The 19,866-nt window shown below is 54.6% G+C and overlaps 46 non-coding genes across 46 annotated transcripts; 37 read left to right on the top strand and 9 right to left on the bottom strand.

The window, feature by feature from the left end:
* Positions 1-68: 68 nt before the first annotated feature.
* Positions 69-141, top strand: Trnam-cau. Its single transcript has one exon. It is a non-coding gene; the product is annotated as a tRNA-Met (tRNA).
* Positions 142-446: 305 nt separating this feature from the next.
* Positions 447-518, top strand: Trnae-uuc. Its single transcript has one exon. It is a non-coding gene; the product is annotated as a tRNA-Glu (tRNA).
* Positions 519-716: 198 nt separating this feature from the next.
* On the top strand, positions 717-791 carry Trnai-aau. The gene has a single exon. It is a non-coding gene; the product is annotated as a tRNA-Ile (tRNA).
* A 593-nt stretch (positions 792-1,384) lies between these two features.
* On the bottom strand, positions 1,385-1,456 carry Trnag-ucc. The gene has a single exon. It is a non-coding gene; the product is annotated as a tRNA-Gly (tRNA).
* Positions 1,457-1,803: 347 nt separating this feature from the next.
* On the top strand, positions 1,804-1,874 carry Trnag-gcc. Its single transcript has one exon. It is a non-coding gene; the product is annotated as a tRNA-Gly (tRNA).
* Positions 1,875-2,255: 381 nt separating this feature from the next.
* Trnam-cau lies at positions 2,256-2,328 on the top strand. Its single transcript has one exon. It is a non-coding gene; the product is annotated as a tRNA-Met (tRNA).
* A 305-nt stretch (positions 2,329-2,633) lies between these two features.
* Positions 2,634-2,705, top strand: Trnae-uuc. The gene has a single exon. It is a non-coding gene; the product is annotated as a tRNA-Glu (tRNA).
* A 198-nt stretch (positions 2,706-2,903) lies between these two features.
* On the top strand, positions 2,904-2,978 carry Trnai-aau. The gene has a single exon. It is a non-coding gene; the product is annotated as a tRNA-Ile (tRNA).
* Positions 2,979-3,571: 593 nt separating this feature from the next.
* Positions 3,572-3,643, bottom strand: Trnag-ucc. Its single transcript has one exon. It is a non-coding gene; the product is annotated as a tRNA-Gly (tRNA).
* A 347-nt stretch (positions 3,644-3,990) lies between these two features.
* On the top strand, positions 3,991-4,061 carry Trnag-gcc. The gene has a single exon. It is a non-coding gene; the product is annotated as a tRNA-Gly (tRNA).
* Positions 4,062-4,442: 381 nt separating this feature from the next.
* Trnam-cau lies at positions 4,443-4,515 on the top strand. The gene has a single exon. It is a non-coding gene; the product is annotated as a tRNA-Met (tRNA).
* Positions 4,516-4,820: 305 nt separating this feature from the next.
* Positions 4,821-4,892, top strand: Trnae-uuc. The gene has a single exon. It is a non-coding gene; the product is annotated as a tRNA-Glu (tRNA).
* A 198-nt stretch (positions 4,893-5,090) lies between these two features.
* Positions 5,091-5,165, top strand: Trnai-aau. Its single transcript has one exon. It is a non-coding gene; the product is annotated as a tRNA-Ile (tRNA).
* Positions 5,166-5,758: 593 nt separating this feature from the next.
* Trnag-ucc lies at positions 5,759-5,830 on the bottom strand. The gene has a single exon. It is a non-coding gene; the product is annotated as a tRNA-Gly (tRNA).
* A 347-nt stretch (positions 5,831-6,177) lies between these two features.
* Trnag-gcc lies at positions 6,178-6,248 on the top strand. The gene has a single exon. It is a non-coding gene; the product is annotated as a tRNA-Gly (tRNA).
* Positions 6,249-6,629: 381 nt separating this feature from the next.
* Positions 6,630-6,702, top strand: Trnam-cau. Its single transcript has one exon. It is a non-coding gene; the product is annotated as a tRNA-Met (tRNA).
* A 305-nt stretch (positions 6,703-7,007) lies between these two features.
* On the top strand, positions 7,008-7,079 carry Trnae-uuc. Its single transcript has one exon. It is a non-coding gene; the product is annotated as a tRNA-Glu (tRNA).
* A 198-nt stretch (positions 7,080-7,277) lies between these two features.
* Positions 7,278-7,352, top strand: Trnai-aau. Its single transcript has one exon. It is a non-coding gene; the product is annotated as a tRNA-Ile (tRNA).
* A 593-nt stretch (positions 7,353-7,945) lies between these two features.
* Positions 7,946-8,017, bottom strand: Trnag-ucc. The gene has a single exon. It is a non-coding gene; the product is annotated as a tRNA-Gly (tRNA).
* A 347-nt stretch (positions 8,018-8,364) lies between these two features.
* On the top strand, positions 8,365-8,435 carry Trnag-gcc. The gene has a single exon. It is a non-coding gene; the product is annotated as a tRNA-Gly (tRNA).
* A 381-nt stretch (positions 8,436-8,816) lies between these two features.
* Trnam-cau lies at positions 8,817-8,889 on the top strand. Its single transcript has one exon. It is a non-coding gene; the product is annotated as a tRNA-Met (tRNA).
* Positions 8,890-9,194: 305 nt separating this feature from the next.
* Positions 9,195-9,266, top strand: Trnae-uuc. The gene has a single exon. It is a non-coding gene; the product is annotated as a tRNA-Glu (tRNA).
* A 198-nt stretch (positions 9,267-9,464) lies between these two features.
* On the top strand, positions 9,465-9,539 carry Trnai-aau. The gene has a single exon. It is a non-coding gene; the product is annotated as a tRNA-Ile (tRNA).
* A 593-nt stretch (positions 9,540-10,132) lies between these two features.
* On the bottom strand, positions 10,133-10,204 carry Trnag-ucc. Its single transcript has one exon. It is a non-coding gene; the product is annotated as a tRNA-Gly (tRNA).
* A 347-nt stretch (positions 10,205-10,551) lies between these two features.
* Positions 10,552-10,622, top strand: Trnag-gcc. The gene has a single exon. It is a non-coding gene; the product is annotated as a tRNA-Gly (tRNA).
* Positions 10,623-11,003: 381 nt separating this feature from the next.
* Positions 11,004-11,076, top strand: Trnam-cau. Its single transcript has one exon. It is a non-coding gene; the product is annotated as a tRNA-Met (tRNA).
* A 305-nt stretch (positions 11,077-11,381) lies between these two features.
* Positions 11,382-11,453, top strand: Trnae-uuc. Its single transcript has one exon. It is a non-coding gene; the product is annotated as a tRNA-Glu (tRNA).
* Positions 11,454-11,651: 198 nt separating this feature from the next.
* Positions 11,652-11,726, top strand: Trnai-aau. Its single transcript has one exon. It is a non-coding gene; the product is annotated as a tRNA-Ile (tRNA).
* A 593-nt stretch (positions 11,727-12,319) lies between these two features.
* Trnag-ucc lies at positions 12,320-12,391 on the bottom strand. Its single transcript has one exon. It is a non-coding gene; the product is annotated as a tRNA-Gly (tRNA).
* A 347-nt stretch (positions 12,392-12,738) lies between these two features.
* Positions 12,739-12,809, top strand: Trnag-gcc. Its single transcript has one exon. It is a non-coding gene; the product is annotated as a tRNA-Gly (tRNA).
* Positions 12,810-13,190: 381 nt separating this feature from the next.
* On the top strand, positions 13,191-13,263 carry Trnam-cau. Its single transcript has one exon. It is a non-coding gene; the product is annotated as a tRNA-Met (tRNA).
* A 305-nt stretch (positions 13,264-13,568) lies between these two features.
* On the top strand, positions 13,569-13,640 carry Trnae-cuc. The gene has a single exon. It is a non-coding gene; the product is annotated as a tRNA-Glu (tRNA).
* A 198-nt stretch (positions 13,641-13,838) lies between these two features.
* Trnai-aau lies at positions 13,839-13,913 on the top strand. Its single transcript has one exon. It is a non-coding gene; the product is annotated as a tRNA-Ile (tRNA).
* A 593-nt stretch (positions 13,914-14,506) lies between these two features.
* Trnag-ucc lies at positions 14,507-14,578 on the bottom strand. Its single transcript has one exon. It is a non-coding gene; the product is annotated as a tRNA-Gly (tRNA).
* A 347-nt stretch (positions 14,579-14,925) lies between these two features.
* Trnag-gcc lies at positions 14,926-14,996 on the top strand. The gene has a single exon. It is a non-coding gene; the product is annotated as a tRNA-Gly (tRNA).
* A 381-nt stretch (positions 14,997-15,377) lies between these two features.
* On the top strand, positions 15,378-15,450 carry Trnam-cau. The gene has a single exon. It is a non-coding gene; the product is annotated as a tRNA-Met (tRNA).
* A 305-nt stretch (positions 15,451-15,755) lies between these two features.
* On the top strand, positions 15,756-15,827 carry Trnae-uuc. Its single transcript has one exon. It is a non-coding gene; the product is annotated as a tRNA-Glu (tRNA).
* A 198-nt stretch (positions 15,828-16,025) lies between these two features.
* On the top strand, positions 16,026-16,100 carry Trnai-aau. Its single transcript has one exon. It is a non-coding gene; the product is annotated as a tRNA-Ile (tRNA).
* Positions 16,101-16,693: 593 nt separating this feature from the next.
* On the bottom strand, positions 16,694-16,765 carry Trnag-ucc. The gene has a single exon. It is a non-coding gene; the product is annotated as a tRNA-Gly (tRNA).
* Positions 16,766-17,112: 347 nt separating this feature from the next.
* On the top strand, positions 17,113-17,183 carry Trnag-gcc. The gene has a single exon. It is a non-coding gene; the product is annotated as a tRNA-Gly (tRNA).
* A 381-nt stretch (positions 17,184-17,564) lies between these two features.
* On the top strand, positions 17,565-17,637 carry Trnam-cau. Its single transcript has one exon. It is a non-coding gene; the product is annotated as a tRNA-Met (tRNA).
* Positions 17,638-17,942: 305 nt separating this feature from the next.
* Positions 17,943-18,014, top strand: Trnae-uuc. The gene has a single exon. It is a non-coding gene; the product is annotated as a tRNA-Glu (tRNA).
* A 198-nt stretch (positions 18,015-18,212) lies between these two features.
* On the top strand, positions 18,213-18,287 carry Trnai-aau. The gene has a single exon. It is a non-coding gene; the product is annotated as a tRNA-Ile (tRNA).
* A 593-nt stretch (positions 18,288-18,880) lies between these two features.
* Trnag-ucc lies at positions 18,881-18,952 on the bottom strand. Its single transcript has one exon. It is a non-coding gene; the product is annotated as a tRNA-Gly (tRNA).
* A 347-nt stretch (positions 18,953-19,299) lies between these two features.
* On the top strand, positions 19,300-19,370 carry Trnag-gcc. The gene has a single exon. It is a non-coding gene; the product is annotated as a tRNA-Gly (tRNA).
* Positions 19,371-19,751: 381 nt separating this feature from the next.
* Trnam-cau lies at positions 19,752-19,824 on the top strand. Its single transcript has one exon. It is a non-coding gene; the product is annotated as a tRNA-Met (tRNA).
* The last annotated feature ends 42 nt before the right edge of the window (positions 19,825-19,866 follow it).

Genomic DNA, 19,866 nt, shown 5'->3' on the forward strand with positions numbered 1-19,866 from the left:
TACAGTGTGTCTACGTCTAATATTGGGTACGGTATTTACCCAGTTTCCACGACAAGAGGTGCACCCGTGCCTCGGTAGCGCAGTAGGCAGCGCGTAAGTCTCATAATCTTAAGGTCGTGAGTTCGATCCTCACCCGGGGCATTTAATTTTCTGTGACTGATGGTGGTGCTGTTGCTAGGGCGCCAACGTATTTCTTGTTTGTTATCCACAACGTTTCAACGCTTCAGCGGGAAAATGTTTACTTCCTGTTATTGCTACTTACAGCTTCCCTTTTCCTCTTCTCCCAGCAGAGCATGAAGCCAAAAGCATTGCTCTGCGACGTTTGAGGTGCGCGCCTTGCCAGTCAGTATGTGCAAAGATGCTCGCAAAGAGAGAGGAGCGCCGACGCGGCACTCGACACGAAATGCGACAAGCGACCGTGCGAACGGTCGAACGAAACGGCCACATCCGGTGTGGTCTAGTGGCTAGGATACCTGGCTTTCACCCAGGAGGCCCGGGTTCGATTCCCGGTACCGGAACGGAAATTTTTCCACACGAGTCGTGACAAGTTTGAGCTGTCCGAGCGGCCGTTTCCCGTCCTGCTCGCAATATAGCTACTGTTTCGTGACCGTCAGCAGAATATAGACTAGGGAAGCAGACACACGACGACCATAGAAATGGTGTACGGCTTCATGCCACCTGTTTCCAGCGTAGGGCTGAGTAACTGCATCTGCCGGGGCCCGTTAGCTCAGTTGGTTAGAGCGTCGTGCTAATAACGCGAAGGTCGTGGGTTCGATCCCCCCCACGGGCCACTACTCTTCTACTACTACGAAATGGCAGCGCCGATTTCAGCTGGCGAGTGTGATGACCAAAAGGTCACCACCATGCGTGGGAGTTGATACAGGATCCGAACCCGACTCGTCGGGAAGCGCTACAGCATTCACTCGGCAATGGCCATAATATCTTGAATACACTGGTTCTCAACCGATAAAGAGAAAATGAAAGAAAATCTCCGATTGCCGATGCGTAACAACTTTGGCCCTTGTCAGTACTTGGGCGTGTGAGCGCATGGGAACACAGGGCACTATTGGCACTTTTACTTCCTATTTTTGTTTCTCCTTTGTTTTCGGAGCTACAGCCCGATTCGGTCAGGGAGACGCCACCGTGAAATGAAGGGGGCGTGCTGTGTGTCCATCGCCTCGCCTCTCCTTACCTCTCTCAGTCGTTTCTCGTGCTTGTCGTTTTGATATAGGCCGATTTGAGAGCGTCAGCTCTCGCGTCAGCTGAGCAAAGTCGAGACAAGTCGAGACACACTAAGGGCTGGTATGCAGCGAGTAGGAGGCCGGAAAAACAATAATTTAAGAGCGCGTGGCAAAAGTACTCATACGCGAAATTAAAAGCCTGCTGCGGTGGCCGGGAATCGAACCCGGATCAACTGCTTGGAAGGCAACTATGCTGACCATTACACCACCACCGCACAAGCGAGCGGCCCGCCTCCGCGCTGTGTCGGCTTCCCGCCAGTCGGCAGCGGCCGAAGGTGATCGTACCTGGCAGGCGCATTTCCAGGCAGGCTAGGGGAGCACATCCAGACGCATTCGGACAACGTATCCGCGCACATTTCGCATCCTTTGGCAAGAGTTGGGCGCCGGCGACGCAAGAGTACGCAGAGGACCGCGTTCTGGCGGCATTTTTAAGCAGAGCAGTGCAGTGCAGGATTCAGCGTCTGCAGCACCTTTTCCACAGAATGCTACGGCGCTTGACGGCAGTCCCACTTTCCCTTGAGACATCTGCTCGGGAAGCAGCGTCAAGTTACCGCTGGCCCGAGCATCCGTGGTTCAGTGGTAGAATGCTCGCCTGCCACGCGGGCGGCCCGGGTTCGATTCCCGGCCGATGCATCATTTTGCTTTTCCCGCGATAATGCTGCCGCGTGGCTTGACCGCTTGAGATGCACGATCCACAAGAATGTGTAGCTGGATTTCCCTTGAGAAGGACCGAGAACGCAGCACTCGCTGGTCCCCACTAGGACGCTCGCATCATGTTCTACAGTCTAGCGTCGGCCTGGCCTCACAAGTTGCTGGGTCCGGGTGCCTCCGAGGCACTGAACTTTAACGACAAGGAGTGCTGCCTATCGTTGCAACAGCTGCAGCAGCACCGCAATCAACTGGGCCGGCAGTGCACGTGTAGCAACAGAACATGTTATCCAGGAAGTACAGTGTGTCTACGTCTAATATTGGGTACGGTATTTACCCAGTTTCCACGACAAGAGGTGCACCCGTGCCTCGGTAGCGCAGTAGGCAGCGCGTAAGTCTCATAATCTTAAGGTCGTGAGTTCGATCCTCACCCGGGGCATTTAATTTTCTGTGACTGATGGTGGTGCTGTTGCTAGGGCGCCAACGTATTTCTTGTTTGTTATCCACAACGTTTCAACGCTTCAGCGGGAAAATGTTTACTTCCTGTTATTGCTACTTACAGCTTCCCTTTTCCTCTTCTCCCAGCAGAGCATGAAGCCAAAAGCATTGCTCTGCGACGTTTGAGGTGCGCGCCTTGCCAGTCAGTATGTGCAAAGATGCTCGCAAAGAGAGAGGAGCGCCGACGCGGCACTCGACACGAAATGCGACAAGCGACCGTGCGAACGGTCGAACGAAACGGCCACATCCGGTGTGGTCTAGTGGCTAGGATACCTGGCTTTCACCCAGGAGGCCCGGGTTCGATTCCCGGTACCGGAACGGAAATTTTTCCACACGAATCGTGACAAGTTTGAGCTGTCCGAGCGGCCGTTTCCCGTCCTGCTCGCAATATAGCTACTGTTTCGTGACCGTCAGCAGAATATAGACTAGGGAAGCAGACACACGACGACCATAGAAATGGTGTACGGCTTCATGCCACCTGTTTCCAGCGTAGGGCTGAGTAACTGCATCTGCCGGGGCCCGTTAGCTCAGTTGGTTAGAGCGTCGTGCTAATAACGCGAAGGTCGTGGGTTCGATCCCCCCCACGGGCCACTACTCTTTTACTACTACGAAATGGCAGCGCCGATTTCAGCTGGCGAGTGTGATGACCAAAAGGTCACCACCATGCGTGGGAGTTGATACAGGATCCGAACCCGACTCGTCGGGAAGCGCTACAGCATTCACTCGGCAATGGCCATAATATCTTGAATACACTGGTTCTCAACCGATAAAGAGAAAATGAAAGAAAATCTCCGATTGCCGATGCGTAACAACTTTGGCCCTTGTCAGTACTTGGGCGTGTGAGCGCATGGGAACACAGGGCACTATTGGCACTTTTACTTCCTATTTTTGTTTCTCCTTTGTTTTCGGAGCTACAGCCCGATTCGGTCAGGGAGACGCCACCGTGAAATGAAGGGGGCGTGCTGTGTGTCCATCGCCTCGCCTCTCCTTACCTCTCTCAGTCGTTTCTCGTGCTTGTCGTTTTGATATAGGCCGATTTGAGAGCGTCAGCTCTCGCGTCAGCTGAGCAAAGTCGAGACAAGTCGAGACACACTAAGGGCTGGTATGCAGCGAGTAGGAGGCCGGAAAAACAATAATTTAAGAGCGCGTGGCAAAAGTACTCATACGCGAAATTAAAAGCCTGCTGCGGTGGCCGGGAATCGAACCCGGATCAACTGCTTGGAAGGCAACTATGCTGACCATTACACCACCACCGCACAAGCGAGCGGCCCGCCTCCGCGCTGTGTCGGCTTCCCGCCAGTCGGCAGCGGCCGAAGGTGATCGTACCTGGCAGGCGCATTTCCAGGCAGGCTAGGGGAGCACATCCAGACGCATTCGGACAACGTATCCGCGCACATTTCGCATCCTTTGGCAAGAGTTGGGCGCCGGCGACGCAAGAGTACGCAGAGGACCGCGTTCTGGCGGCATTTTTAAGCAGAGCAGTGCAGTGCAGGATTCAGCGTCTGCAGCACCTTTTCCACAGAATGCTACGGCGCTTGACGGCAGTCCCACTTTCCCTTGAGACATCTGCTCGGGAAGCAGCGTCAAGTTACCGCTGGCCCGAGCATCGGTGGTTCAGTGGTAGAATGCTCGCCTGCCACGCGGGCGGCCCGGGTTCGATTCCCGGCCGATGCATCATTTTGCTTTTCCCGCGATAATGCTGCCGCGTGGCTTGACCGCTTGAGATGCACGATCCACAAGAATGTGTAGCTGGATTTCCCTTGAGAAGGACCGAGAACGCAGCACTCGCTGGTCCCCACTAGGACGCTCGCATCATGTTCTACAGTCTAGCGTCGGCCTGGCCTCACAAGTTGCTGGGTCCGGGTGCCTCCGAGGCACTGAACTTTAACGACAAGGAGTGCTGCCTATCGTTGCAACAGCTGCAGCAGCACCGCAATCAACTGGGCCGGCAGTGCACGTGTAGCAACAGAACATGTTATCCAGGAAGTACAGTGTGTCTACGTCTAATATTGGGTACGGTATTTACCCAGTTTCCACGACAAGAGGTGCACCCGTGCCTCGGTAGCGCAGTAGGCAGCGCGTAAGTCTCATAATCTTAAGGTCGTGAGTTCGATCCTCACCCGGGGCATTTAATTTTCTGTGACTGATGGTGGTGCTGTTGCTAGGGCGCCAACGTATTTCTTGTTTGTTATCCACAACGTTTCAACGCTTCAGCGGGAAAATGTTTACTTCCTGTTATTGCTACTTACAGCTTCCCTTTTCCTCTTCTCCCAGCAGAGCATGAAGCCAAAAGCATTGCTCTGCGACGTTTGAGGTGCGCGCCTTGCCAGTCAGTATGTGCAAAGATGCTCGCAAAGAGAGAGGAGCGCCGACGCGGCACTCGACACGAAATGCGACAAGCGACCGTGCGAACGGTCGAACGAAACGGCCACATCCGGTGTGGTCTAGTGGCTAGGATACCTGGCTTTCACCCAGGAGGCCCGGGTTCGATTCCCGGTACCGGAACGGAAATTTTTCCACACGAATCGTGACAAGTTTGAGCTGTCCGAGCGGCCGTTTCCCGTCCTGCTCGCAATATAGCTACTGTTTCGTGACCGTCAGCAGAATATAGACTAGGGAAGCAGACACACGACGACCATAGAAATGGTGTACGGCTTCATGCCACCTGTTTCCAGCGTAGGGCTGAGTAACTGCATCTGCCGGGGCCCGTTAGCTCAGTTGGTTAGAGCGTCGTGCTAATAACGCGAAGGTCGTGGGTTCGATCCCCCCCACGGGCCACTACTCTTTTACTACTACGAAATGGCAGCGCCGATTTCAGCTGGCGAGTGTGATGACCAAAAGGTCACCACCATGCGTGGGAGTTGATACAGGATCCGAACCCGACTCGTCGGGAAGCGCTACAGCATTCACTCGGCAATGGCCATAATATCTTGAATACACTGGTTCTCAACCGATAAAGAGAAAATGAAAGAAAATCTCCGATTGCCGATGCGTAACAACTTTGGCCCTTGTCAGTACTTGGGCGTGTGAGCGCATGGGAACACAGGGCACTATTGGCACTTTTACTTCCTATTTTTGTTTCTCCTTTGTTTTCGGAGCTACAGCCCGATTCGGTCAGGGAGACGCCACCGTGAAATGAAGGGGGCGTGCTGTGTGTCCATCGCCTCGCCTCTCCTTACCTCTCTCAGTCGTTTCTCGTGCTTGTCGTTTTGATATAGGCCGATTTGAGAGCGTCAGCTCTCGCGTCAGCTGAGCAAAGTCGAGACAAGTCGAGACACACTAAGGGCTGGTATGCAGCGAGTAGGAGGCCGGAAAAACAATAATTTAAGAGCGCGTGGCAAAAGTACTCATACGCGAAATTAAAAGCCTGCTGCGGTGGCCGGGAATCGAACCCGGATCAACTGCTTGGAAGGCAACTATGCTGACCATTACACCACCACCGCACAAGCGAGCGGCCCGCCTCCGCGCTGTGTCGGCTTCCCGCCAGTCGGCAGCGGCCGAAGGTGATCGTACCTGGCAGGCGCATTTCCAGGCAGGCTAGGGGAGCACATCCAGACGCATTCGGACAACGTATCCGCGCACATTTCGCATCCTTTGGCAAGAGTTGGGCGCCGGCGACGCAAGAGTACGCAGAGGACCGCGTTCTGGCGGCATTTTTAAGCAGAGCAGTGCAGTGCAGGATTCAGCGTCTGCAGCACCTTTTCCACAGAATGCTACGGCGCTTGACGGCAGTCCCACTTTCCCTTGAGACATCTGCTCGGGAAGCAGCGTCAAGTTACCGCTGGCCCGAGCATCGGTGGTTCAGTGGTAGAATGCTCGCCTGCCACGCGGGCGGCCCGGGTTCGATTCCCGGCCGATGCATCATTTTGCTTTTCCCGCGATAATGCTGCCGCGTGGCTTGACCGCTTGAGATGCACGATCCACAAGAATGTGTAGCTGGATTTCCCTTGAGAAGGACCGAGAACGCAGCACTCGCTGGTCCCCACTAGGACGCTCGCATCATGTTCTACAGTCTAGCGTCGGCCTGGCCTCACAAGTTGCTGGGTCCGGGTGCCTCCGAGGCACTGAACTTTAACGACAAGGAGTGCTGCCTATCGTTGCAACAGCTGCAGCAGCACCGCAATCAACTGGGCCGGCAGTGCACGTGTAGCAACAGAACATGTTATCCAGGAAGTACAGTGTGTCTACGTCTAATATTGGGTACGGTATTTACCCAGTTTCCACGACAAGAGGTGCACCCGTGCCTCGGTAGCGCAGTAGGCAGCGCGTAAGTCTCATAATCTTAAGGTCGTGAGTTCGATCCTCACCCGGGGCATTTAATTTTCTGTGACTGATGGTGGTGCTGTTGCTAGGGCGCCAACGTATTTCTTGTTTGTTATCCACAACGTTTCAACGCTTCAGCGGGAAAATGTTTACTTCCTGTTATTGCTACTTACAGCTTCCCTTTTCCTCTTCTCCCAGCAGAGCATGAAGCCAAAAGCATTGCTCTGCGACGTTTGAGGTGCGCGCCTTGCCAGTCAGTATGTGCAAAGATGCTCGCAAAGAGAGAGGAGCGCCGACGCGGCACTCGACACGAAATGCGACAAGCGACCGTGCGAACGGTCGAACGAAACGGCCACATCCGGTGTGGTCTAGTGGCTAGGATACCTGGCTTTCACCCAGGAGGCCCGGGTTCGATTCCCGGTACCGGAACGGAAATTTTTCCACACGAATCGTGACAAGTTTGAGCTGTCCGAGCGGCCGTTTCCCGTCCTGCTCGCAATATAGCTACTGTTTCGTGACCGTCAGCAGAATATAGACTAGGGAAGCAGACACACGACGACCATAGAAATGGTGTACGGCTTCATGCCACCTGTTTCCAGCGTAGGGCTGAGTAACTGCATCTGCCGGGGCCCGTTAGCTCAGTTGGTTAGAGCGTCGTGCTAATAACGCGAAGGTCGTGGGTTCGATCCCCCCCACGGGCCACTACTCTTTTACTACTACGAAATGGCAGCGCCGATTTCAGCTGGCGAGTGTGATGACCAAAAGGTCACCACCATGCGTGGGAGTTGATACAGGATCCGAACCCGACTCGTCGGGAAGCGCTACAGCATTCACTCGGCAATGGCCATAATATCTTGAATACACTGGTTCTCAACCGATAAAGAGAAAATGAAAGAAAATCTCCGATTGCCGATGCGTAACAACTTTGGCCCTTGTCAGTACTTGGGCGTGTGAGCGCATGGGAACACAGGGCACTATTGGCACTTTTACTTCCTATTTTTGTTTCTCCTTTGTTTTCGGAGCTACAGCCCGATTCGGTCAGGGAGACGCCACCGTGAAATGAAGGGGGCGTGCTGTGTGTCCATCGCCTCGCCTCTCCTTACCTCTCTCAGTCGTTTCTCGTGCTTGTCGTTTTGATATAGGCCGATTTGAGAGCGTCAGCTCTCGCGTCAGCTGAGCAAAGTCGAGACAAGTCGAGACACACTAAGGGCTGGTATGCAGCGAGTAGGAGGCCGGAAAAACAATAATTTAAGAGCGCGTGGCAAAAGTACTCATACGCGAAATTAAAAGCCTGCTGCGGTGGCCGGGAATCGAACCCGGATCAACTGCTTGGAAGGCAACTATGCTGACCATTACACCACCACCGCACAAGCGAGCGGCCCGCCTCCGCGCTGTGTCGGCTTCCCGCCAGTCGGCAGCGGCCGAAGGTGATCGTACCTGGCAGGCGCATTTCCAGGCAGGCTAGGGGAGCACATCCAGACGCATTCGGACAACGTATCCGCGCACATTTCGCATCCTTTGGCAAGAGTTGGGCGCCGGCGACGCAAGAGTACGCAGAGGACCGCGTTCTGGCGGCATTTTTAAGCAGAGCAGTGCAGTGCAGGATTCAGCGTCTGCAGCACCTTTTCCACAGAATGCTACGGCGCTTGACGGCAGTCCCACTTTCCCTTGAGACATCTGCTCGGGAAGCAGCGTCAAGTTACCGCTGGCCCGAGCATCGGTGGTTCAGTGGTAGAATGCTCGCCTGCCACGCGGGCGGCCCGGGTTCGATTCCCGGCCGATGCATCATTTTGCTTTTCCCGCGATAATGCTGCCGCGTGGCTTGACCGCTTGAGATGCACGATCCACAAGAATGTGTAGCTGGATTTCCCTTGAGAAGGACCGAGAACGCAGCACTCGCTGGTCCCCACTAGGACGCTCGCATCATGTTCTACAGTCTAGCGTCGGCCTGGCCTCACAAGTTGCTGGGTCCGGGTGCCTCCGAGGCACTGAACTTTAACGACAAGGAGTGCTGCCTATCGTTGCAACAGCTGCAGCAGCACCGCAATCAACTGGGCCGGCAGTGCACGTGTAGCAACAGAACATGTTATCCAGGAAGTACAGTGTGTCTACGTCTAATATTGGGTACGGTATTTACCCAGTTTCCACGACAAGAGGTGCACCCGTGCCTCGGTAGCGCAGTAGGCAGCGCGTAAGTCTCATAATCTTAAGGTCGTGAGTTCGATCCTCACCCGGGGCATTTAATTTTCTGTGACTGATGGTGGTGCTGTTGCTAGGGCGCCAACGTATTTCTTGTTTGTTATCCACAACGTTTCAACGCTTCAGCGGGAAAATGTTTACTTCCTGTTATTGCTACTTACAGCTTCCCTTTTCCTCTTCTCCCAGCAGAGCATGAAGCCAAAAGCATTGCTCTGCGACGTTTGAGGTGCGCGCCTTGCCAGTCAGTATGTGCAAAGATGCTCGCAAAGAGAGAGGAGCGCCGACGCGGCACTCGACACGAAATGCGACAAGCGACCGTGCGAACGGTCGAACGAAACGGCCACATCCGGTGTGGTCTAGTGGCTAGGATACCTGGCTTTCACCCAGGAGGCCCGGGTTCGATTCCCGGTACCGGAACGGAAATTTTTCCACACGAATCGTGACAAGTTTGAGCTGTCCGAGCGGCCGTTTCCCGTCCTGCTCGCAATATAGCTACTGTTTCGTGACCGTCAGCAGAATATAGACTAGGGAAGCAGACACACGACGACCATAGAAATGGTGTACGGCTTCATGCCACCTGTTTCCAGCGTAGGGCTGAGTAACTGCATCTGCCGGGGCCCGTTAGCTCAGTTGGTTAGAGCGTCGTGCTAATAACGCGAAGGTCGTGGGTTCGATCCCCCCCACGGGCCACTACTCTTTTACTACTACGAAATGGCAGCGCCGATTTCAGCTGGCGAGTGTGATGACCAAAAGGTCACCACCATGCGTGGGAGTTGATACAGGATCCGAACCCGACTCGTCGGGAAGCGCTACAGCATTCACTCGGCAATGGCCATAATATCTTGAATACACTGGTTCTCAACCGATAAAGAGAAAATGAAAGAAAATCTCCGATTGCCGATGCGTAACAACTTTGGCCCTTGTCAGTACTTGGGCGTGTGAGCGCATGGGAACACAGGGCACTATTGGCACTTTTACTTCCTATTTTTGTTTCTCCTTTGTTTTCGGAGCTACAGCCCGATTCGGTCAGGGAGACGCCACCGTGAAATGAAGGGGGCGTGCTGTGTGTCCATCGCCTCGCCTCTCCTTACCTCTCTCAGTCGTTTCTCGTGCTTGTCGTTTTGATATAGGCCGATTTGAGAGCGTCAGCTCTCGCGTCAGCTGAGCAAAGTCGAGACAAGTCGAGACACACTAAGGGCTGGTATGCAGCGAGTAGGAGGCCGGAAAAACAATAATTTAAGAGCGCGTGGCAAAAGTACTCATACGCGAAATTAAAAGCCTGCTGCGGTGGCCGGGAATCGAACCCGGATCAACTGCTTGGAAGGCAACTATGCTGACCATTACACCACCACCGCACAAGCGAGCGGCCCGCCTCCGCGCTGTGTCGGCTTCCCGCCAGTCGGCAGCGGCCGAAGGTGATCGTACCTGGCAGGCGCATTTCCAGGCAGGCTAGGGGAGCACATCCAGACGCATTCGGACAACGTATCCGCGCACATTTCGCATCCTTTGGCAAGAGTTGGGCGCCGGCGACGCAAGAGTACGCAGAGGACCGCGTTCTGGCGGCATTTTTAAGCAGAGCAGTGCAGTGCAGGATTCAGCGTCTGCAGCACCTTTTCCACAGAATGCTACGGCGCTTGACGGCAGTCCCACTTTCCCTTGAGACATCTGCTCGGGAAGCAGCGTCAAGTTACCGCTGGCCCGAGCATCGGTGGTTCAGTGGTAGAATGCTCGCCTGCCACGCGGGCGGCCCGGGTTCGATTCCCGGCCGATGCATCATTTTGCTTTTCCCGCGATAATGCTGCCGCGTGGCTTGACCGCTTGAGATGCACGATCCACAAGAATGTGTAGCTGGATTTCCCTTGAGAAGGACCGAGAACGCAGCACTCGCTGGTCCCCACTAGGACGCTCGCATCATGTTCTACAGTCTAGCGTCGGCCTGGCCTCACAAGTTGCTGGGTCCGGGTGCCTCCGAGGCACTGAACTTTAACGACAAGGAGTGCTGCCTATCGTTGCAACAGCTGCAGCAGCACCGCAATCAACTGGGCCGGCAGTGCACGTGTAGCAACAGAACATGTTATCCAGGAAGTACAGTGTGTCTACGTCTAATATTGGGTACGGTATTTACCCAGTTTCCACGACAAGAGGTGCACCCGTGCCTCGGTAGCGCAGTAGGCAGCGCGTAAGTCTCATAATCTTAAGGTCGTGAGTTCGATCCTCACCCGGGGCATTTAATTTTCTGTGACTGATGGTGGTGCTGTTGCTAGGGCGCCAACGTATTTCTTGTTTGTTATCCACAACGTTTCAACGCTTCAGCGGGAAAATGTTTACTTCCTGTTATTGCTACTTACAGCTTCCCTTTTCCTCTTCTCCCAGCAGAGCATGAAGCCAAAAGCATTGCTCTGCGACGTTTGAGGTGCGCGCCTTGCCAGTCAGTATGTGCAAAGATGCTCGCAAAGAGAGAGGAGCGCCGACGCGGCACTCGACACGAAATGCGACAAGCGACCGTGCGAACGGTCGAACGAAACGGCCACATCCGGTGTGGTCTAGTGGCTAGGATACCTGGCTTTCACCCAGGAGGCCCGGGTTCGATTCCCGGTACCGGAACGGAAATTTTTCCACACGAATCGTGACAAGTTTGAGCTGTCCGAGCGGCCGTTTCCCGTCCTGCTCGCAATATAGCTACTGTTTCGTGACCGTCAGCAGAATATAGACTAGGGAAGCAGACACACGACGACCATAGAAATGGTGTACGGCTTCATGCCACCTGTTTCCAGCGTAGGGCTGAGTAACTGCATCTGCCGGGGCCCGTTAGCTCAGTTGGTTAGAGCGTCGTGCTAATAACGCGAAGGTCGTGGGTTCGATCCCCCCCACGGGCCACTACTCTTTTACTACTACGAAATGGCAGCGCCGATTTCAGCTGGCGAGTGTGATGACCAAAAGGTCACCACCATGCGTGGGAGTTGATACAGGATCCGAACCCGACTCGTCGGGAAGCGCTACAGCATTCACTCGGCAATGGCCATAATATCTTGAATACACTGGTTCTCAACCGATAAAGAGAAAATGAAAGAAAATCTCCGATTGCCGATGCGTAACAACTTTGGCCCTTGTCAGTACTTGGGCGTGTGAGCGCATGGGAACACAGGGCACTATTGGCACTTTTACTTCCTATTTTTGTTTCTCCTTTGTTTTCGGAGCTACAGCCCGATTCGGTCAGGGAGACGCCACCGTGAAATGAAGGGGGCGTGCTGTGTGTCCATCGCCTCGCCTCTCCTTACCTCTCTCAGTCGTTTCTCGTGCTTGTCGTTTTGATATAGGCCGATTTGAGAGCGTCAGCTCTCGCGTCAGCTGAGCAAAGTCGAGACAAGTCGAGACACACTAAGGGCTGGTATGCAGCGAGTAGGAGGCCGGAAAAACAATAATTTAAGAGCGCGTGGCAAAAGTACTCATACGCGAAATTAAAAGCCTGCTGCGGTGGCCGGGAATCGAACCCGGATCAACTGCTTGGAAGGCAACTATGCTGACCATTACACCACCACCGCACAAGCGAGCGGCCCGCCTCCGCGCTGTGTCGGCTTCCCGCCAGTCGGCAGCGGCCGAAGGTGATCGTACCTGGCAGGCGCATTTCCAGGCAGGCTAGGGGAGCACATCCAGACGCATTCGGACAACGTATCCGCGCACATTTCGCATCCTTTGGCAAGAGTTGGGCGCCGGCGACGCAAGAGTACGCAGAGGACCGCGTTCTGGCGGCATTTTTAAGCAGAGCAGTGCAGTGCAGGATTCAGCGTCTGCAGCACCTTTTCCACAGAATGCTACGGCGCTTGACGGCAGTCCCACTTTCCCTTGAGACATCTGCTCGGGAAGCAGCGTCAAGTTACCGCTGGCCCGAGCATCGGTGGTTCAGTGGTAGAATGCTCGCCTGCCACGCGGGCGGCCCGGGTTCGATTCCCGGCCGATGCATCATTTTGCTTTTCCCGCGATAATGCTGCCGCGTGGCTTGACCGCTTGAGATGCACGATCCACAAGAATGTGTAGCTGGATTTCCCTTGAGAAGGACCGAGAACGCAGCACTCGCTGGTCCCCACTAGGACGCTCGCATCATGTTCTACAGTCTAGCGTCGGCCTGGCCTCACAAGTTGCTGGGTCCGGGTGCCTCCGAGGCACTGAACTTTAACGACAAGGAGTGCTGCCTATCGTTGCAACAGCTGCAGCAGCACCGCAATCAACTGGGCCGGCAGTGCACGTGTAGCAACAGAACATGTTATCCAGGAAGTACAGTGTGTCTACGTCTAATATTGGGTACGGTATTTACCCAGTTTCCACGACAAGAGGTGCACCCGTGCCTCGGTAGCGCAGTAGGCAGCGCGTAAGTCTCATAATCTTAAGGTCGTGAGTTCGATCCTCACCCGGGGCATTTAATTTTCTGTGACTGATGGTGGTGCTGTTGCTAGGGCGCCAACGTATTTCTTGTTTGTTATCCACAACGTTTCAACGCTTCAGCGGGAAAATGTTTACTTCCTGTTATTGCTACTTACAGCTTCCCTTTTCCTCTTCTCCCAGCAGAGCATGAAGCCAAAAGCATTGCTCTGCGACGTTTGAGGTGCGCGCCTTGCCAGTCAGTATGTGCAAAGATGCTCGCAAAGAGAGAGGAGCGCCGACGCGGCACTCGACACGAAATGCGACAAGCGACCGTGCGAACGGTCGAACGAAACGGCCACATCCGGTGTGGTCTAGTGGCTAGGATACCTGGCTCTCACCCAGGAGGCCCGGGTTCGATTCCCGGTACCGGAACGGAAATTTTTCCACACGAATCGTGACAAGTTTGAGCTGTCCGAGCGGCCGTTTCCCGTCCTGCTCGCAATATAGCTACTGTTTCGTGACCGTCAGCAGAATATAGACTAGGGAAGCAGACACACGACGACCATAGAAATGGTGTACGGCTTCATGCCACCTGTTTCCAGCGTAGGGCTGAGTAACTGCATCTGCCGGGGCCCGTTAGCTCAGTTGGTTAGAGCGTCGTGCTAATAACGCGAAGGTCGTGGGTTCGATCCCCCCCACGGGCCACTACTCTTTTACTACTACGAAATGGCAGCGCCGATTTCAGCTGGCGAGTGTGATGACCAAAAGGTCACCACCATGCGTGGGAGTTGATACAGGATCCGAACCCGACTCGTCGGGAAGCGCTACAGCATTCACTCGGCAATGGCCATAATATCTTGAATACACTGGTTCTCAACCGATAAAGAGAAAATGAAAGAAAATCTCCGATTGCCGATGCGTAACAACTTTGGCCCTTGTCAGTACTTGGGCGTGTGAGCGCATGGGAACACAGGGCACTATTGGCACTTTTACTTCCTATTTTTGTTTCTCCTTTGTTTTCGGAGCTACAGCCCGATTCGGTCAGGGAGACGCCACCGTGAAATGAAGGGGGCGTGCTGTGTGTCCATCGCCTCGCCTCTCCTTACCTCTCTCAGTCGTTTCTCGTGCTTGTCGTTTTGATATAGGCCGATTTGAGAGCGTCAGCTCTCGCGTCAGCTGAGCAAAGTCGAGACAAGTCGAGACACACTAAGGGCTGGTATGCAGCGAGTAGGAGGCCGGAAAAACAATAATTTAAGAGCGCGTGGCAAAAGTACTCATACGCGAAATTAAAAGCCTGCTGCGGTGGCCGGGAATCGAACCCGGATCAACTGCTTGGAAGGCAACTATGCTGACCATTACACCACCACCGCACAAGCGAGCGGCCCGCCTCCGCGCTGTGTCGGCTTCCCGCCAGTCGGCAGCGGCCGAAGGTGATCGTACCTGGCAGGCGCATTTCCAGGCAGGCTAGGGGAGCACATCCAGACGCATTCGGACAACGTATCCGCGCACATTTCGCATCCTTTGGCAAGAGTTGGGCGCCGGCGACGCAAGAGTACGCAGAGGACCGCGTTCTGGCGGCATTTTTAAGCAGAGCAGTGCAGTGCAGGATTCAGCGTCTGCAGCACCTTTTCCACAGAATGCTACGGCGCTTGACGGCAGTCCCACTTTCCCTTGAGACATCTGCTCGGGAAGCAGCGTCAAGTTACCGCTGGCCCGAGCATCCGTGGTTCAGTGGTAGAATGCTCGCCTGCCACGCGGGCGGCCCGGGTTCGATTCCCGGCCGATGCATCATTTTGCTTTTCCCGCGATAATGCTGCCGCGTGGCTTGACCGCTTGAGATGCACGATCCACAAGAATGTGTAGCTGGATTTCCCTTGAGAAGGACCGAGAACGCAGCACTCGCTGGTCCCCACTAGGACGCTCGCATCATGTTCTACAGTCTAGCGTCGGCCTGGCCTCACAAGTTGCTGGGTCCGGGTGCCTCCGAGGCACTGAACTTTAACGACAAGGAGTGCTGCCTATCGTTGCAACAGCTGCAGCAGCACCGCAATCAACTGGGCCGGCAGTGCACGTGTAGCAACAGAACATGTTATCCAGGAAGTACAGTGTGTCTACGTCTAATATTGGGTACGGTATTTACCCAGTTTCCACGACAAGAGGTGCACCCGTGCCTCGGTAGCGCAGTAGGCAGCGCGTAAGTCTCATAATCTTAAGGTCGTGAGTTCGATCCTCACCCGGGGCATTTAATTTTCTGTGACTGATGGTGGTGCTGTTGCTAGGGCGCCAACGTATTTCTTGTTTGTTATCCACAACGTTTCAACGCTTCAGCGGGAAAATGTTTACTTCCTGTTATTGCTACTTACAGCTTCCCTTTTCCTCTTCTCCCAGCAGAGCATGAAGCCAAAAGCATTGCTCTGCGACGTTTGAGGTGCGCGCCTTGCCAGTCAGTATGTGCAAAGATGCTCGCAAAGAGAGAGGAGCGCCGACGCGGCACTCGACACGAAATGCGACAAGCGACCGTGCGAACGGTCGAACGAAACGGCCACATCCGGTGTGGTCTAGTGGCTAGGATACCTGGCTTTCACCCAGGAGGCCCGGGTTCGATTCCCGGTACCGGAACGGAAATTTTTCCACACGAATCGTGACAAGTTTGAGCTGTCCGAGCGGCCGTTTCCCGTCCTGCTCGCAATATAGCTACTGTTTCGTGACCGTCAGCAGAATATAGACTAGGGAAGCAGACACACGACGACCATAGAAATGGTGTACGGCTTCATGCCACCTGTTTCCAGCGTAGGGCTGAGTAACTGCATCTGCCGGGGCCCGTTAGCTCAGTTGGTTAGAGCGTCGTGCTAATAACGCGAAGGTCGTGGGTTCGATCCCCCCCACGGGCCACTACTCTTTTACTACTACGAAATGGCAGCGCCGATTTCAGCTGGCGAGTGTGATGACCAAAAGGTCACCACCATGCGTGGGAGTTGATACAGGATCCGAACCCGACTCGTCGGGAAGCGCTACAGCATTCACTCGGCAATGGCCATAATATCTTGAATACACTGGTTCTCAACCGATAAAGAGAAAATGAAAGAAAATCTCCGATTGCCGATGCGTAACAACTTTGGCCCTTGTCAGTACTTGGGCGTGTGAGCGCATGGGAACACAGGGCACTATTGGCACTTTTACTTCCTATTTTTGTTTCTCCTTTGTTTTCGGAGCTACAGCCCGATTCGGTCAGGGAGACGCCACCGTGAAATGAAGGGGGCGTGCTGTGTGTCCATCGCCTCGCCTCTCCTTACCTCTCTCAGTCGTTTCTCGTGCTTGTCGTTTTGATATAGGCCGATTTGAGAGCGTCAGCTCTCGCGTCAGCTGAGCAAAGTCGAGACAAGTCGAGACACACTAAGGGCTGGTATGCAGCGAGTAGGAGGCCGGAAAAACAATAATTTAAGAGCGCGTGGCAAAAGTACTCATACGCGAAATTAAAAGCCTGCTGCGGTGGCCGGGAATCGAACCCGGATCAACTGCTTGGAAGGCAACTATGCTGACCATTACACCACCACCGCACAAGCGAGCGGCCCGCCTCCGCGCTGTGTCGGCTTCCCGCCAGTCGGCAGCGGCCGAAGGTGATCGTACCTGGCAGGCGCATTTCCAGGCAGGCTAGGGGAGCACATCCAGACGCATTCGGACAACGTATCCGCGCACATTTCGCATCCTTTGGCAAGAGTTGGGCGCCGGCGACGCAAGAGTACGCAGAGGACCGCGTTCTGGCGGCATTTTTAAGCAGAGCAGTGCAGTGCAGGATTCAGCGTCTGCAGCACCTTTTCCACAGAATGCTACGGCGCTTGACGGCAGTCCCACTTTCCCTTGAGACATCTGCTCGGGAAGCAGCGTCAAGTTACCGCTGGCCCGAGCATCGGTGGTTCAGTGGTAGAATGCTCGCCTGCCACGCGGGCGGCCCGGGTTCGATTCCCGGCCGATGCATCATTTTGCTTTTCCCGCGATAATGCTGCCGCGTGGCTTGACCGCTTGAGATGCACGATCCACAAGAATGTGTAGCTGGATTTCCCTTGAGAAGGACCGAGAACGCAGCACTCGCTGGTCCCCACTAGGACGCTCGCATCATGTTCTACAGTCTAGCGTCGGCCTGGCCTCACAAGTTGCTGGGTCCGGGTGCCTCCGAGGCACTGAACTTTAACGACAAGGAGTGCTGCCTATCGTTGCAACAGCTGCAGCAGCACCGCAATCAACTGGGCCGGCAGTGCACGTGTAGCAACAGAACATGTTATCCAGGAAGTACAGTGTGTCTACGTCTAATATTGGGTACGGTATTTACCCAGTTTCCACGACAAGAGGTGCACCCGTGCCTCGGTAGCGCAGTAGGCAGCGCGTAAGTCTCATAATCTTAAGGTCGTGAGTTCGATCCTCACCCGGGGCATTTAATTTTCTGTGACTGATGGTGGTGCTGTTGCTAGGGCGCCAACGTATTTCTTGTTTGTTATCCACAACGTTTCAACGCTTCAGCGGGAAAATGTTTACTTCCTGTTATTGCTACTTACAGCTTCCCTTTTCCTCTTCTCCCAGCAGAGCATGAAGCCAAAAGCATTGCTCTGCGACGTTTGAGGTGCGCGCCTTGCCAGTCAGTATGTGCAAAGATGCTCGCAAAGAGAGAGGAGCGCCGACGCGGCACTCGACACGAAATGCGACAAGCGACCGTGCGAACGGTCGAACGAAACGGCCACATCCGGTGTGGTCTAGTGGCTAGGATACCTGGCTTTCACCCAGGAGGCCCGGGTTCGATTCCCGGTACCGGAACGGAAATTTTTCCACACGAATCGTGACAAGTTTGAGCTGTCCGAGCGGCCGTTTCCCGTCCTGCTCGCAATATAGCTACTGTTTCGTGACCGTCAGCAGAATATAGACTAGGGAAGCAGACACACGACGACCATAGAAATGGTGTACGGCTTCATGCCACCTGTTTCCAGCGTAGGGCTGAGTAACTGCATCTGCCGGGGCCCGTTAGCTCAGTTGGTTAGAGCGTCGTGCTAATAACGCGAAGGTCGTGGGTTCGATCCCCCCCACGGGCCACTACTCTTTTACTACTACGAAATGGCAGCGCCGATTTCAGCTGGCGAGTGTGATGACCAAAAGGTCACCACCATGCGTGGGAGTTGATACAGGATCCGAACCCGACTCGTCGGGAAGCGCTACAGCATTCACTCGGCAATGGCCATAATATCTTGAATACACTGGTTCTCAACCGATAAAGAGAAAATGAAAGAAAATCTCCGATTGCCGATGCGTAACAACTTTGGCCCTTGTCAGTACTTGGGCGTGTGAGCGCATGGGAACACAGGGCACTATTGGCACTTTTACTTCCTATTTTTGTTTCTCCTTTGTTTTCGGAGCTACAGCCCGATTCGGTCAGGGAGACGCCACCGTGAAATGAAGGGGGCGTGCTGTGTGTCCATCGCCTCGCCTCTCCTTACCTCTCTCAGTCGTTTCTCGTGCTTGTCGTTTTGATATAGGCCGATTTGAGAGCGTCAGCTCTCGCGTCAGCTGAGCAAAGTCGAGACAAGTCGAGACACACTAAGGGCTGGTATGCAGCGAGTAGGAGGCCGGAAAAACAATAATTTAAGAGCGCGTGGCAAAAGTACTCATACGCGAAATTAAAAGCCTGCTGCGGTGGCCGGGAATCGAACCCGGATCAACTGCTTGGAAGGCAACTATGCTGACCATTACACCACCACCGCACAAGCGAGCGGCCCGCCTCCGCGCTGTGTCGGCTTCCCGCCAGTCGGCAGCGGCCGAAGGTGATCGTACCTGGCAGGCGCATTTCCAGGCAGGCTAGGGGAGCACATCCAGACGCATTCGGACAACGTATCCGCGCACATTTCGCATCCTTTGGCAAGAGTTGGGCGCCGGCGACGCAAGAGTACGCAGAGGACCGCGTTCTGGCGGCATTTTTAAGCAGAGCAGTGCAGTGCAGGATTCAGCGTCTGCAGCACCTTTTCCACAGAATGCTACGGCGCTTGACGGCAGTCCCACTTTCCCTTGAGACATCTGCTCGGGAAGCAGCGTCAAGTTACCGCTGGCCCGAGCATCGGTGGTTCAGTGGTAGAATGCTCGCCTGCCACGCGGGCGGCCCGGGTTCGATTCCCGGCCGATGCATCATTTTGCTTTTCCCGCGATAATGCTGCCGCGTGGCTTGACCGCTTGAGATGCACGATCCACAAGAATGTGTAGCTGGATTTCCCTTGAGAAGGACCGAGAACGCAGCACTCGCTGGTCCCCACTAGGACGCTCGCATCATGTTCTACAGTCTAGCGTCGGCCTGGCCTCACAAGTTGCTGGGTCCGGGTGCCTCCGAGGCACTGAACTTTAACGACAAGGAGTGCTGCCTATCGTTGCAACAGCTGCAGCAGCACCGCAATCAACTGGGCCGGCAGTGCACGTGTAGCAACAGAACATGTTATCCAGGAAGTACAGTGTGTCTACGTCTAATATTGGGTACGGTATTTACCCAGTTTCCACGACAAGAGGTGCACCCGTGCCTCGGTAGCGCAGTAGGCAGCGCGTAAGTCTCATAATCTTAAGGTCGTGAGTTCGATCCTCACCCGGGGCATTTAATTTTCTGTGACTGATGGTGGTGCTGTTGCTAGGGCGC

The sequence above is a fragment of the Schistocerca piceifrons genome, unplaced genomic scaffold, assembly GCF_021461385.2.
Source record: "Schistocerca piceifrons isolate TAMUIC-IGC-003096 unplaced genomic scaffold, iqSchPice1.1 HiC_scaffold_458, whole genome shotgun sequence".
NCBI classification, from domain to species: Eukaryota; Metazoa; Arthropoda; class Insecta; order Orthoptera; family Acrididae; genus Schistocerca; species Schistocerca piceifrons.